Source organism: Rana temporaria, chromosome 8 (genome assembly GCF_905171775.1).
Source record: "Rana temporaria chromosome 8, aRanTem1.1, whole genome shotgun sequence".
Lineage (NCBI taxonomy): Eukaryota > Metazoa > Chordata > Amphibia > Anura > Ranidae > Rana > Rana temporaria.
Genome location: NC_053496.1, coordinates 96,165,432 through 96,178,022, shown reverse-complemented (window position 1 = coordinate 96,178,022; position 12,591 = coordinate 96,165,432). Strand labels below are relative to the sequence as shown.

General features: G+C 42.5%; 1 protein-coding gene across 1 annotated transcript in view; it reads left to right on the top strand.

Annotated features, from left to right (window-relative positions):
- The first annotated feature begins 8,223 nt into the window (after positions 1-8,223).
- LRRC20 (leucine rich repeat containing 20) overlaps positions 8,224-12,591 on the top strand; it is a 241,184-nt gene continuing 236,816 nt past the window's right edge. Inside the window, exon 1 of the mRNA XM_040362323.1 lies at positions 8,224-8,327. The gene's annotated coding sequence lies outside the window, so the exon portion shown is untranslated. The remainder of the gene's footprint in view (positions 8,328-12,591) is intronic.

Genomic DNA, 12,591 nt, shown 5'->3' with positions numbered 1-12,591 from the left:
AGCGTAGAGAGAGATAGAACAGTGCTATGTTCAACAATGTATATTTCCATGCATTACGTGCCATTAAACGCAGTATATACCTGTGCATTAGTGCACGTTTAACGCAGTATAGTTCAGTGCGTTACTGCAAGTGTAACGCTGTGTATTTCAGTGCCTTACCTTCCGTTTAACACTGTATAGTTCAGTGCATTACTGCAAGTTTAAAGCCATATATTTCAGTGTGTTACCTTTTGTGTAATGCCGTATACAATACCTTCCGTTTAACGCAGTATAGTTCAGTGCATTACTCCAGGTTTATTGCCGTATATTTTAGTGCGTTAGTGCAAGTTTAACGTTGTATATTTCAGTGTGTTACCTTCTGTTTAACGCAGTTTAATTCAGTGCATTACTGCAAGTTTAACGCTGTGTATTTCAGTGCTTTACTGCAAGTTTTACACCATATATTTCAGTGCTTTACGTGCCATTTAACGCAGTATATTTCTGTGCGTTAGTGCACGTTTAACGCAGTATATTTCAGTGTGTTAATGCAAGTTTAACACCGTACATTTAAGTGTGTTACGTGCCATTAACCCCCCTGGCGGTATTCCCGAGTCTGACTCGGTGTGAGATTTTTGGGCTACGATCGATAACCCCGAGTCAGACTCGGGCTTGCCACAGGCATGGTTTACTTACCTTGTCCCTAGATCCAGCGATGCCACCGCGCTGTGTGAGCGAGCGAGACCTTGCTCGATTCACACAGTGCCTCTGTGCCGCCGATCTCCGTTCCCTGCGACGTTACGACGCACGGGAGCGGAGAACGGCACCAAATTCAAAAAGGTAAACAAACACAATACATACAGTATACTGTAATCTTATAGATTACAGTACTGTATGTAAAAAATACACACCCCCCTTGTCCCTAGTGGTCTGCCCAGTGCCCTGCATGTACTTTTGTATAATAAAAACTGTTCTTTCTGCCTGCAAACTGTAGATTGTCCATAGCAACCAAAAGTGTCCCTTTATGTCAAAAATAGTTTTAGAGCAGCTAGAAAACAGCGATAATAAATTATAATCACTTGCAGAATTGTGCGATAGCGATTTGTGGGGAAATTCGTCATAAAAAAATTAAAGTAATGACAGCGACAATTCTGCAACTGAGCAAATTTCAGTGAATTTGAGTTGTTTACATTTTTGAATATTTTTTATTATAATTATATTATTATTTGTTATAATTATTTATTATATTATAATTTTGTTTTTAAAAAAAATTCATACCCGGGATGCCTACTAGACTCTTGTTTGGTCAGTTTTAAGTGAGTTATTCCTAAGAATTACAGGCCTACAGTATACGCCAAATTTCCTTGCAAATAATGGTACCGCTTTCAGCATCTTTTTCTGAAATAATCATACCGCCAGGGAGGTTAAACGCAATATATTTCTGTGCATTAGTGCATGTTTAACACAGCATATTTCAGTGCGTTACTGCCAGTCCAGGGCTGACCATCTGTCCCTAACTACAAGTAATCCCTCAATGCACAATTACATGCAGGCAGTCATAGATGCTTGCCATTTGTTTATACAGGCTTCTTGGCTGCAGCTGTTCACATACCTCTTGCTGCTGAAATCTGCTGTTTGTAATTAGCCATGTGAATGTATCCTAACTTTGCACCTGTTTAGAAAACACAAGTTACCCTCTGTCTGATCATTCATCTGATTAGGCCTCATGCACACTGAACATTTTTTCTATCTCTCCTAGCCGCCTTTCCTCCTGGCAGTAGTGTTTTGACAGAAAAAAACGCTTGAGGCTTGTAAACACATGTAATGCATATAGGTGCGTCAATCGCTTGGGTTTTAATTATTTTCTTTGGCCAGAATAATAATTTATTTTGGACTTTGAAATTAATTAACACTCAAGCACTAAGAGTACCTAGGCGCGTTTAGATACGTTAACACATGCCAAATGTTTTTTCTGACATAATTTCGCTGCACCTGGACGTGTTGGCAGTGGATCGGAATATAGCGGGGACCGATAAAATTGAGTGTCAACGGATGTTCATACGCTATCCCATAGGGATACATGTACGTCCGTATTTCATCCAAAAACGGATGGAGGAAATACTGACATACTGTCTGTACGTGTGAAAAGGCCCTAAGTCACCTGGAGTCAAACACCTGTAGCTCAAAAAAATTCTGAAGTTGTTTTTGTAGCCCAAATTGGGCAGATTTGCATGTTTTCTGGAACATTTTTATTTGTGTAGGAATTTATAAAAACGCGCCATTTGCATGTTTTTGTGTACATTTTTATGCTCAAATTAAAAAATACAAAAATAAAAAATAGTAATAATATGTGATTATTTTTTATTTATTTTTCTCTCCACTTCAGACTTAACCACAGCACGAGACCTACTCATGGTTTTATTCAATATTTCCGTCTCTACTTCGGTTTCGCATCATGTGTGGAATCAAAGTATTAGTTTATGCTTTTATTTTTATTTTTTAATACATTTTTAGATAATCATTACCATAGTTATCCATTTCTATATTCTAATTCCATTACTCTTTTCCTCCTGCAATTTCTATAATCTCTTGTCTTAATGGAGATTGAATTCCCTTCTCCCCTCCCCTATCCCTTCCCCTCTCTTCCCCCCCTACCCTAACCCCCCCTTCCCCCCCCTACCCTAACCCCCCCTCCCGACCTCTCTCTCATCCTCGTTATCAGTTTTTACCTTCTCTATCCTTCGCGGGCGCTACCTCCTGTCTTAAAGTGTTGTTCTTATTTATATATATTAAACATCCATCATCTCTGCATATTCCATCGTAAACTTGAACCCTTTCCAATCTTTCCATTTCTTTTAAAATTCCGCCCAGTTTCCTGCATCTTTAAATCTGAGGCCCCGTACACACGACCGAACATGTCTGCTGAAACTGGTCCGCGGACCAGTTTCAGCAGACATGTTCGGTCGTGTGTACGCCTGACCGGACAGGTTTCCAGCGGACATTTGTCCAGCCGACCGTTTTCCAGCGGACAAATGTTTCTTAGCATGCTAAGAAACATGTCCGCTGGAAGCCTGTCCGTCGTTCTATGGCCGTCGTTCCCGCGTCGAAATTTTAATTTTTTTTGCGTAAGTCGTCCGTGAATAGGGATGGACGTAACTCACGTCTAAGTTAAAAAATATGACGTCCTAGAGAGGTCATTTAGCGCAATGCACGGCGGGAAATTTCGGAACGACGCATGCGCAGTTTATTCGGCGCGGGGACGCGCTTCATTTAAATGAATCACGCCCCCTACCCACCGATTTGAATTCCGCCGCCAGAAATACACTACGCCGCCGTAACTTAAGGCGCAAATTCTTTGAGGATTCGAAGATCCGCCAGGTAAGGTACGGCGGCGTAGCGTATCTCTGATACGCTGCGCCCATCTAATTATCTGTGGATCTGGCCCATTGACTGTAATATTTTGAAATACATTTGTGGTATTGGTATTGGGAGCATCTGCATTTTATTCACTATTTTTGGTAGTATTATCATTTTTAAAATATTTATTCTTCAAGTCCATGATAGTTGCTCTGGTGTAATTCTATCTAAGTCCTCTTTGACCTTGTTTAACAATTAGAAATAGTTAATCTTATATAAGGTCTCCATTGACGTTGTTAATCTAATTCCCAAATATTTTAGTTATTTTTTCCAACTAAATGGATATTCTTCCTTTAGAGCGCATGTTTCTTTTTTAGGAATGTTTATGCTAAAGATTACTGATTTGGCGGGGTTTATCTTAAAATTAGATATCATACCGAACTCTTTAAAGCGGAGTTCCACCCAAAATTGGAACTTCCGCTTAACCCACTCCTCGCCCCCTTACATGCCAAATGTACTTCCTCCTTCCGCCGAGGGGCATTGTAGGCAAATAGCTTAATCGCCTACAGGGAGGGGCTGCAGTAGGCGATCGCCTGAGACACATGACAGGTCCCATGCGATCGCCTGTCCAATGAGAGAGCGCAGCGCCGCTCGCGCATGCGCAGTGGGTGCCCGGCCGTCAAGCCGAAAGCTGTCACGGCCGGGTGCCCACACTTAGGAAGAAGATGCCGGCTGGGGAGGGGGGAGAGGAGCGGAGCCCCGGTCGGCGTGTCGCTGGAACGTGGAGCAGGTGAGTGTGTGTTTATTAAAAGCCAGCAGCTACACTTTTTGTAGCTGCTGACTTTTAATAAACACAAAAAATGCCTGGAACACCCCTTTAATCGTTTTCATTAAGTTGGGCAAGGCTATCCTGGGGTTTGCTACGTAGAACAATATATCGTTCGCGTATGCGGCCAGTCTATGCTCCTCTCCTCCTATTGTTATCCCTTTAATGTCCACATTTCGCCTTATCCTTCTTAAAGCGGGAGTTCACCCATTTATTAAATTTTTTTTTTTCTCCCCTTAGATTCCTGCTCGTTCGGTCTAGGGGAATCGGCTATTTGTATTAAAATATGAGCAGTACTTACCCGTTTTCGAGATGCATCTTCTTCCGTCGCTTCCGGGTATGGGTCTTCGGGAGCGGGCGTTCCTTCTTGATTGACAGTCTTCCGAGAGGCTTCCGACGGTCGCATCCATCGCGTCACTCGTAGCCGAAAGAAGCCGAACGTCGGTGCGGCTCTATACTGCGCACCGACGTTCGGCTTCTTTCGGAAAATCGTGACGCGATGGATGCGACCGTCGGAAGCCTCTCGGAAGACTGTCAATCAAGAAGGAACGCCCATTCCCGCAGCCCATACCCGGAAGCGACGGAGAGGATGCATCTCGTAAACGGGTAAGTACTGCACATATTTTAAAACAAATAGCCGATTCCCCTAGAGAAAACGAGCAGGAATCTAAGGGGAAAAAGTGCCCTCTAAGGGTGAACCCCCGCTTTAACAGAGGTTCTAGAGCGAGAGTGAACAACAACGGTGACAATGGGCACCCCTGGCGGGTGCCATTTTCCATTTCAAAGGGTTCTGAGATGGTTCCATTAACTTTGATTCTTGCTATAGGTCTGTTGTATAATGATCTTATCCACCTTCCTATTTTAGGCCCCATTTCAATCGCCTCTAATGTATTCTGCATGAAGCCCCAGTCTACCCTGTCAAAAGCCTTTTCGGCGTCAATTGACAGGAGTAGTCCCGGGGCTCCACTTTTCCTGATTTCCTCGATAATCAGGAGGGATCTAATCTAATAATATATGATTAAATAAATGTAAAATAGATACACAAATAATGAAAAACAATAATAAAGAAAACAAATAATCATAAATAACACCTAACCTTAGAGAAAAAAAAATAATAATAATAATAATTACTACCAAAACTAATTTATATTTTTAATAAATTATTATTAATAATAATAATGTATTTGATTTGTGTTATGTATTAGTATATATATATTTAAGGGGTAAAGGGTTAGGGTTAATTATTTATTATTACATAGTATCCATGTATTTATTTATGATTGTTTTTATTTATTTTATTTATTCATGTATTATTATTGATACCCTAACCAAAAGAATAACTCCCAATTCTAATCTAACTTTAACTCTAACCCCTTTACCCAAACAAAAATAATAATAAATGAATAATAATATTAAAAAATAAAATAAAAGCTGATGTAAAAGCTGAAAAACCAAGCAACAAATGATGCAACAGATGATAGTTTTCTCTATTGGCTAATAGAAAATGGCCAAGCTTAAAAATTCTGTATAAAAATGCTATGGTCAGGTGTGAATACGGTGGTTAGGCCTCTTGCACATGATACTCATGCATGAGCATCCATTTTTCAGATGTTTTTTATTTATTTTTTGGTATGCACAAATAAGCCCAAACTTATTCTCACATTTTCTTTCTGCATAAAATGCAAATGTAAGTGCGCATGAGGCACAAATTACTGACCAAAAAAAGCTTTTTTTTTTTTTTTACTGCTTGCTTTACTATCGCTTGTTTACGCGCCTCTGTGCATAGGTACATTACCAGGGGCAGACTGACCATTGAGGCACTCGGGCATTGCCCGAGGGCCCCATGCCACTAGGGGGGCCCATCTGGGCTGTCAGGTTTAGGTAAAACCAGGCACAATATGAACAAATCTGTGTTTTTTTACATCTGTCCCTGATATGTCCGAAACTGACATGCTTTTGATTTGAAAATTCTGAGATTTTAGCTGCCCCACCTCTGCACTGCCTCATGGCGTGGTGGCCACCTGTAAGCCCAGGGGCCCCATAATCTTCTATTGCCCGGGTGCCCCATGAGTTGTCAGTCCGCCCCTGTATATTACAAATAATGGGCTGTATTTTGGCTCAGTAAAAAAAAAAGCTGTACTGAGACTTTTCCAGCTGCAGTGTGCAAGAGGCCTTAGAGCAGTGGTCTCCAAACTGCGGCCTGGGGCCCTATGCGGCCCTTTGCTTGCCTTTATATGGCCCTTGGGGCACTGTTCCTCCCGCTGACACCAACAATGTGGTTACGTAAACGACGTAAAATACGACGGCAGTTCCCAGGTCCATACCTTTTCTTGAGTTGCGCCTCATAGATGGGGAATAACTATACGCCGCACGTAAGCCTTACGCAAACCGCGTATATTATGCGCCGGGCGCAACTACGTTCGTGAATCGGCGTATCTCACTCATTTGCATATTCGAATTGTAAATCAATGGGAGCGCCCCTTGCGGCCAGCGTAAATATGCGCCCAAGATACGACGGCGTAGGAAACTTACGTCGGTCGGAAGAAGCCTATTTTCAGGCGTATCTAGTTCTGTGGGCACGGCGCACAGATACGACGGCGCACATTTACACTTACGCGGGGTATCTATAGATACGTCGGCGTAAGTGCTTCGTGAATCCGGGCCAAAGTTGCTACTTATCAATGAACTGAACTCTGTGTAGAAGTTCTCAGTTTAACCATTTAAAGACAAAGGCCCGGATTCTCAAAGGAGTTACGCCGGCGTATCTCCAGATACGCCGTCGTAACTCTGAGTGCGGCCCGTCGCCTGATTCATAGAATCAGATACGCCTCACAGTTGCCTAGATACGAGCGGCGTAAGTCTCCTAATTTTTTTCCGCAGAACTCTGCTGCTTTCACACTGGACCATCATTCTAGCGGCGCTATTTGGCTGCTAGCGGGGAGCTTATATCCCAGCTAGCAGCCGATGAAGGGGTTAAATGCTCCCATGTAGCACCACTGCAGAAGCGCTTTGCAGGTGCTTCGGCAGCGGTGCCCGTTCATCTCAATAGGCAGGAGTGGTGGAGGAGCGGTATACACGTCCTGCCAACGCACCACCTCAGTGTGAAAGCAACGGGGCTTTCACACTGAGACTGCAGGGGAGCAGTTTTGCAGGCACTTTACAGGCGCTATTTTTAGCCCAAAAGCACCTGAAAAACGCCCCAGTGTGAAAGGGGTCTAACTGTTAGATTTTATGAGATGAAGGGGGGGGGGGGGGAAATCGGCCCAAAAAAAATCGGCATCATATATCGGCTATCAGCCGCCGCGATTTCTAAATATCGGCATCAGCCAGAGAAAAACCCATATCGGTCGACCTCTAGTTGGAAAGCAAAGCATTTTCCCCGTGCTGGGGAACACATAGCGCTATTGGCGATTCCCTGCGGCTGCAATCTTATAAAAGGTGCAGTGGCCTTTTTCCTTGCATGTCCCCATTCATATGACAAGTAGGAAACCTCCATAGTGTGAACCCAGCCTCTTGTTTTAAACAGTACACTATATATAATATATATATGTCATCACATCTGGCCAAATGTAAAATAACAAATGAGGGCCCCCAAAAATGAGGTCTCCCTAAAAGATAAACAGTCCCCCTAAAAGATGAACAGTCCCCCTAAAAGGAGGAATAGTCTCCACAGTCTCCCTAAAAAGAGGAATAGTCTCCCTAAAAAGAGGAATAGTCCCCCTAAAACGAGGCACAGTCTCCCTAAAAAGAGCAACAGTCCCCCTAAAAGAGGAGCAGTCCCCCTAAAAAGATGAACAGTCGGTGGCTCTGCTGCACAAAATATGACTGCCAGTGACCTTTTTTACAAGTCAGATAGAGAAGGCGGCTGTGCTATACAGGAGGACAATCAAAGGAACAATCCTCGTGTACAGAAAGAGGAAGAGAACATATTCATGAGCACGCCGACCGGACACGAGCTGCCCGGCACCTTCCTGAGGCGAGTCCCCGGCTCCACCTCGCACGCACGCGCAGCTAGGCCTCGGTGTTGCTGTTCCCAATGAGGTCCGCCTCTGGGGATTCCGCCGCTGATTGGCTGAGGACAGCGGCACCTTGTGCTGCACATCTGTTGCTGTCTGTTGGGTGTAGAAGAGAGCTCAGTGTCATTGTGTGAGAGCTGAGAGAGGAGCCGGTAAGTGTCACACATGGGACATTAGAGGGAATAGCCCGGTGTGTGTAGGAGACTCTCCAATTATTCATTCATTCAGGAGATTGCTTTGCCTTTACACTGATACACAATGGACCCTGTGATATGATGAATGAAACTTTCCTGTCCACTTCACTGATAACACACACATTTACAAACACCTCTCTTATTTACTAGACAAACACGACTGTTCGTGTATATAAGAGAAACTATCATTCTCTGCCTAATTACTTCACTTTATTAGTTACATTAGTGCTGTAGATTTGTACATTTAGCGCTTTTTCACAGCACAACACATGCAAACAAAAATGCACAGAAAACGCATGGCTGCGGGTTGAACTGCATTTTACACGTTTTTTTTTTTTTCAGTAAAGGCAAATGTCAAGTGTTTAGATTCAAACAGTTTATTTGTATTATTATTATAAATGATATGTTTATATATAATATGTTTTCACTGTAATTTTTTTATTGTATTATTAAATTACAGTGATTGACTCACCGCCAGTGAATGTTTGGTGAAAATGTTTATACCCCTTAGTGTACTTATATATGTATTTATGGAAGAACCATGGCAGTAAGGGTGCACGTGTTTAGGAATCTAGTTTCAGTCATTATCATATAATTAGAAGAATACGTAAAAGTCAACATTTCATATTCCTGATATGTGGCTGCTGTACCATGTACTTGTATGAGAAAGTATCCCGTTCTCTTTGTATTGCTTCTTTTATGTGAAATCCCTGGTGTTCCTGCCTGTCCCTCTGCTCTCCTATTAAAGCGGTTGTATACCCGCTGTCATTTTTTTTTTTTTTTTTAAACCTGAAAAGCAAAAGCCATAATCAGCTAGTATGCCCCGCATACTAGCTGATTATGAAATACTTACCTTGGAACGCGGTGAGAGGAACTTACCTGGTCCACGCCGAGGGAGATGTCATCTTTCCTTGGCGTGTCTTCCGGGTATCGCCGATCCAGTTTACTGCTTTTTCTCCTCAGTTCTTATGCAGAACAGAGGAAATGTGATCACTTATAAAAAGGGAAAAAAGAGTTTATAATTTAGTTTTTTTTATCTATACACAAATGTTTTGCCTTTCATTTCTGTTTAGGACCCCTTTTACACTGAGGCAGTTTTCAGGCGTTTTAGCACTAGAAATAGCACCTGAAAACTGCCTCCCATTATTGCAATGGGTGCTTTCACACCCAGGCTGTGCACTTGCGTGACGTTAGAAAAAGACCTGCAAACAGCATCTGTATACAGCTCTCCCAAAACACCCCTGCCATTGCAATAAACTGGCAGCCCTTTCCGAAGCACCTGAAAAGCGATTCGAAAACGCAGCAACACAAGAGTTTCTAATCCTTTCTACGGAGTTAAAAGCGCTCCGCTAGCGACCGAAAAGTGGGGCAAAAGTGCAGCTTAAACAGCTGTAAAGCGCCGCTAAAATAAGCGATGCTTTACATATGACGTCCTTGGCTTCCCGGCCCTCTAAGGGGGCGTGTTCACCGGCCGCGTCACTCATTAGCAGATGCGCATGCCCGGCGGCCGCAATGTCCGCTGGGCACCTGCGATTGCCCGATAACAGAGCAGGACAGTGTATCTCTGTGTGTGTAAACACACGGATCCACGTCCTGTCAGGGAGAGGAGACCGATGGTGTGTTCCCAGTACAGGGGAACACCGATCGGTCTCCTTCCCTTGTGAGCTCCCTCCCCCAACAGTTATAATCACTCCCTAGGTAGCACATTTAACCCCTTGATCGCCCCTAGTGTTAACCCCTTCCCTGCCAATGACATTTATACAGTAATCGATGCATTTTTATAGCACTGAATGCTGTAAAAATGTGAATGGTCCCAAAATAGTGTCAAAAATGTCCGATATGTCCGCCGTAATGTCATAGTCACCATAAAAATCGCAGATCGCTGCCGTTACTCGTAAAAAATTTTTTTTTAGAAAAATTACATAAATCTATTCCCTATTTTGTAGACGCTTTAACTTTTGCGCAAACCAATCAATATAAGCTTATTGCGATTTTTTTTCCAAAAATATGTAGAAGAATACGCATCGGCCTAAACTGAGGAAAAAAATGTGTTTTAAAAAGAATTGGGATATTTATTATAGAAAAAAATAAAAAATATTGTTGTTTTTTTTTCAAACTTGTCACTCTTCTTTTGTTTATAGCGCAAGAAATAAAAACCGCAGAGGTGATCAAATACCACCAAAAGAAAGCCCTATTTGTGGGGAAAAAAAACTTTTTTTTGGTACAGTGTTTCATGACTGCGCAATTGTCATTCAAAGTGTTACAGCGCTGAAAACTGAAAATCGGCCTGGGCAGGAAGGGGGTGAAAATGCCTGGTATTGAAGTGGTTAAACTCTGTATTGAGGGTGGTTTAAACCAAAGCTTTTATTTTGTAAAAATATTTACATTAATATATCCATTTATAATCAGTACAGAGCGCTATTCATCATGTGTTGCATGTTTCATAGCGTATGAACAACTGGAAGAGCTTGTTTAGCACCCTTGATTAATCAAGCGTACAATCCTACATAATTACAACCTTATATAAGGACAGGGAAAAAAACACACAAGTATTTTTAAAATATGCACTATATTACTTTTTTTTTTTTTTTTAACATTCTGTTCAGCCTTTCTATACTTTTATGTATCTCTCTAACAAGGGCATGACCATGTAAATAATCGAAAATGCAGTCACAGGCTTTTAATCTTTTGTGCTCCTCTAGCTGGTTTTAAATAGTGATAATCAGAAAGTAAAGCCTACTAGTAAAGTTGGTTCGAACAGAGCTACTAGCTTTCAAAAGGTAGGTTTAGTCTATGGAGGCTTGCGGCTGAAGAGTAGGTTTAACAGACAATGGGGTTGATTTACTAAAGACAAATAGACTGTGTACTTTGCAAGTGCAGTTGCTCCAGAGCTTAGTAAATAAGGTAAAGGTTCACTTTTGCAAAGAATACCCAATCATGTGCTAGTTAAATAAAAAAAACAAACACAATTTTTCCTTCCACATGATTGGACGATGGAAGTCAGCAGAGCTTCCTCTCATTTACTAAGCTTTGGAGAAACTGCACCTTGCCTTTAGTAAATCAACCCCAATGTGAACCTTGTGATGTGCTTTTGTTGCCCTTTTCTCTTTCTGCCCCAATTCTGACTCTTTGGACACAATTTGAACTTAATCACAACATTGCTGCGCAGCAAGTGGCTGAAAGAATCAAGGCTGTGCTAATGCATGCATGCGTGGCATCCATTCACTTCAGTGGTAGGATTGTCCGTTTGCCTGCGCAAAAGCTTCTATTGAGACTGAAATAAATAATGCTGTGAAACATTATGTACAGTATATATATCAAAAGCTTCTATTGAGACTGAAATAAATAATGCTGTAAAACATTATGTACAGTATATATATCAAAAGCTTCTATTGAGACTGAAATAAATAATGCTGTAAAACATTATGTACAGTATATATATATCAAAAGCAAAGTGGACCTAATGGGGAACTAGTCTCTCAGTTCCCAAAAGCTGCGCACAACCAACAGGTGATGTGGCCATGGTATTCTAGTTCCATTTTAGGTCTGCATCCCTTGTTACTCAAGTCATTTCCCCCAATATGGGCATTGCCATATTTGGGTAATGACATCACCGGTGTTCCCTGGCCCCTTTGTTTACATTTAGCTTGGTCCGGGGAATCTCCCAGCCAGCTGTGAATTTGGCCAGGGATAGAGCCGTGCATGAGAACTAATAACACTGGATGAACCCTCTGCACACTGTTAGGCCCCTTTCACACTGACACGTTTTTTTTAGGCGGTTTAGCGCTAAAATAGCGCTGCTATACCGCCTGAAAAAATCGTGCCCTGCAGTCTTCGGTGTGAAAGCCCGAAGGTCTTGTCTTCTAATCAGAGGACGGATGCAGTAAATCTTTGGCCAAAGGCATGGCTCTCCCTCGTGGACATCAACACCAACACCGCTCCAAAAGTTCTGGTAGCAGCATATTTGGAGCGGTATAGGAGCAGGGTGTTTGCCGCTCCTACACCGCTCCTTCCCATTGAAATCAATGGGAAACCGCGGTAATACCGCCGGCAATGCACCTCTGCAGAGGCACATTGCCGGCGGTATTAACCCTCTTTCGGCCACTAGCGGGTGTTAAAACAGCACCGCTAGCGGCCGAATATTGTGGTAAATACGACGGTATATCGGCGCTAAAAATCGCGCCACTTTACCGCCACCGCACTTCCCTTGCCATGTGTGAAA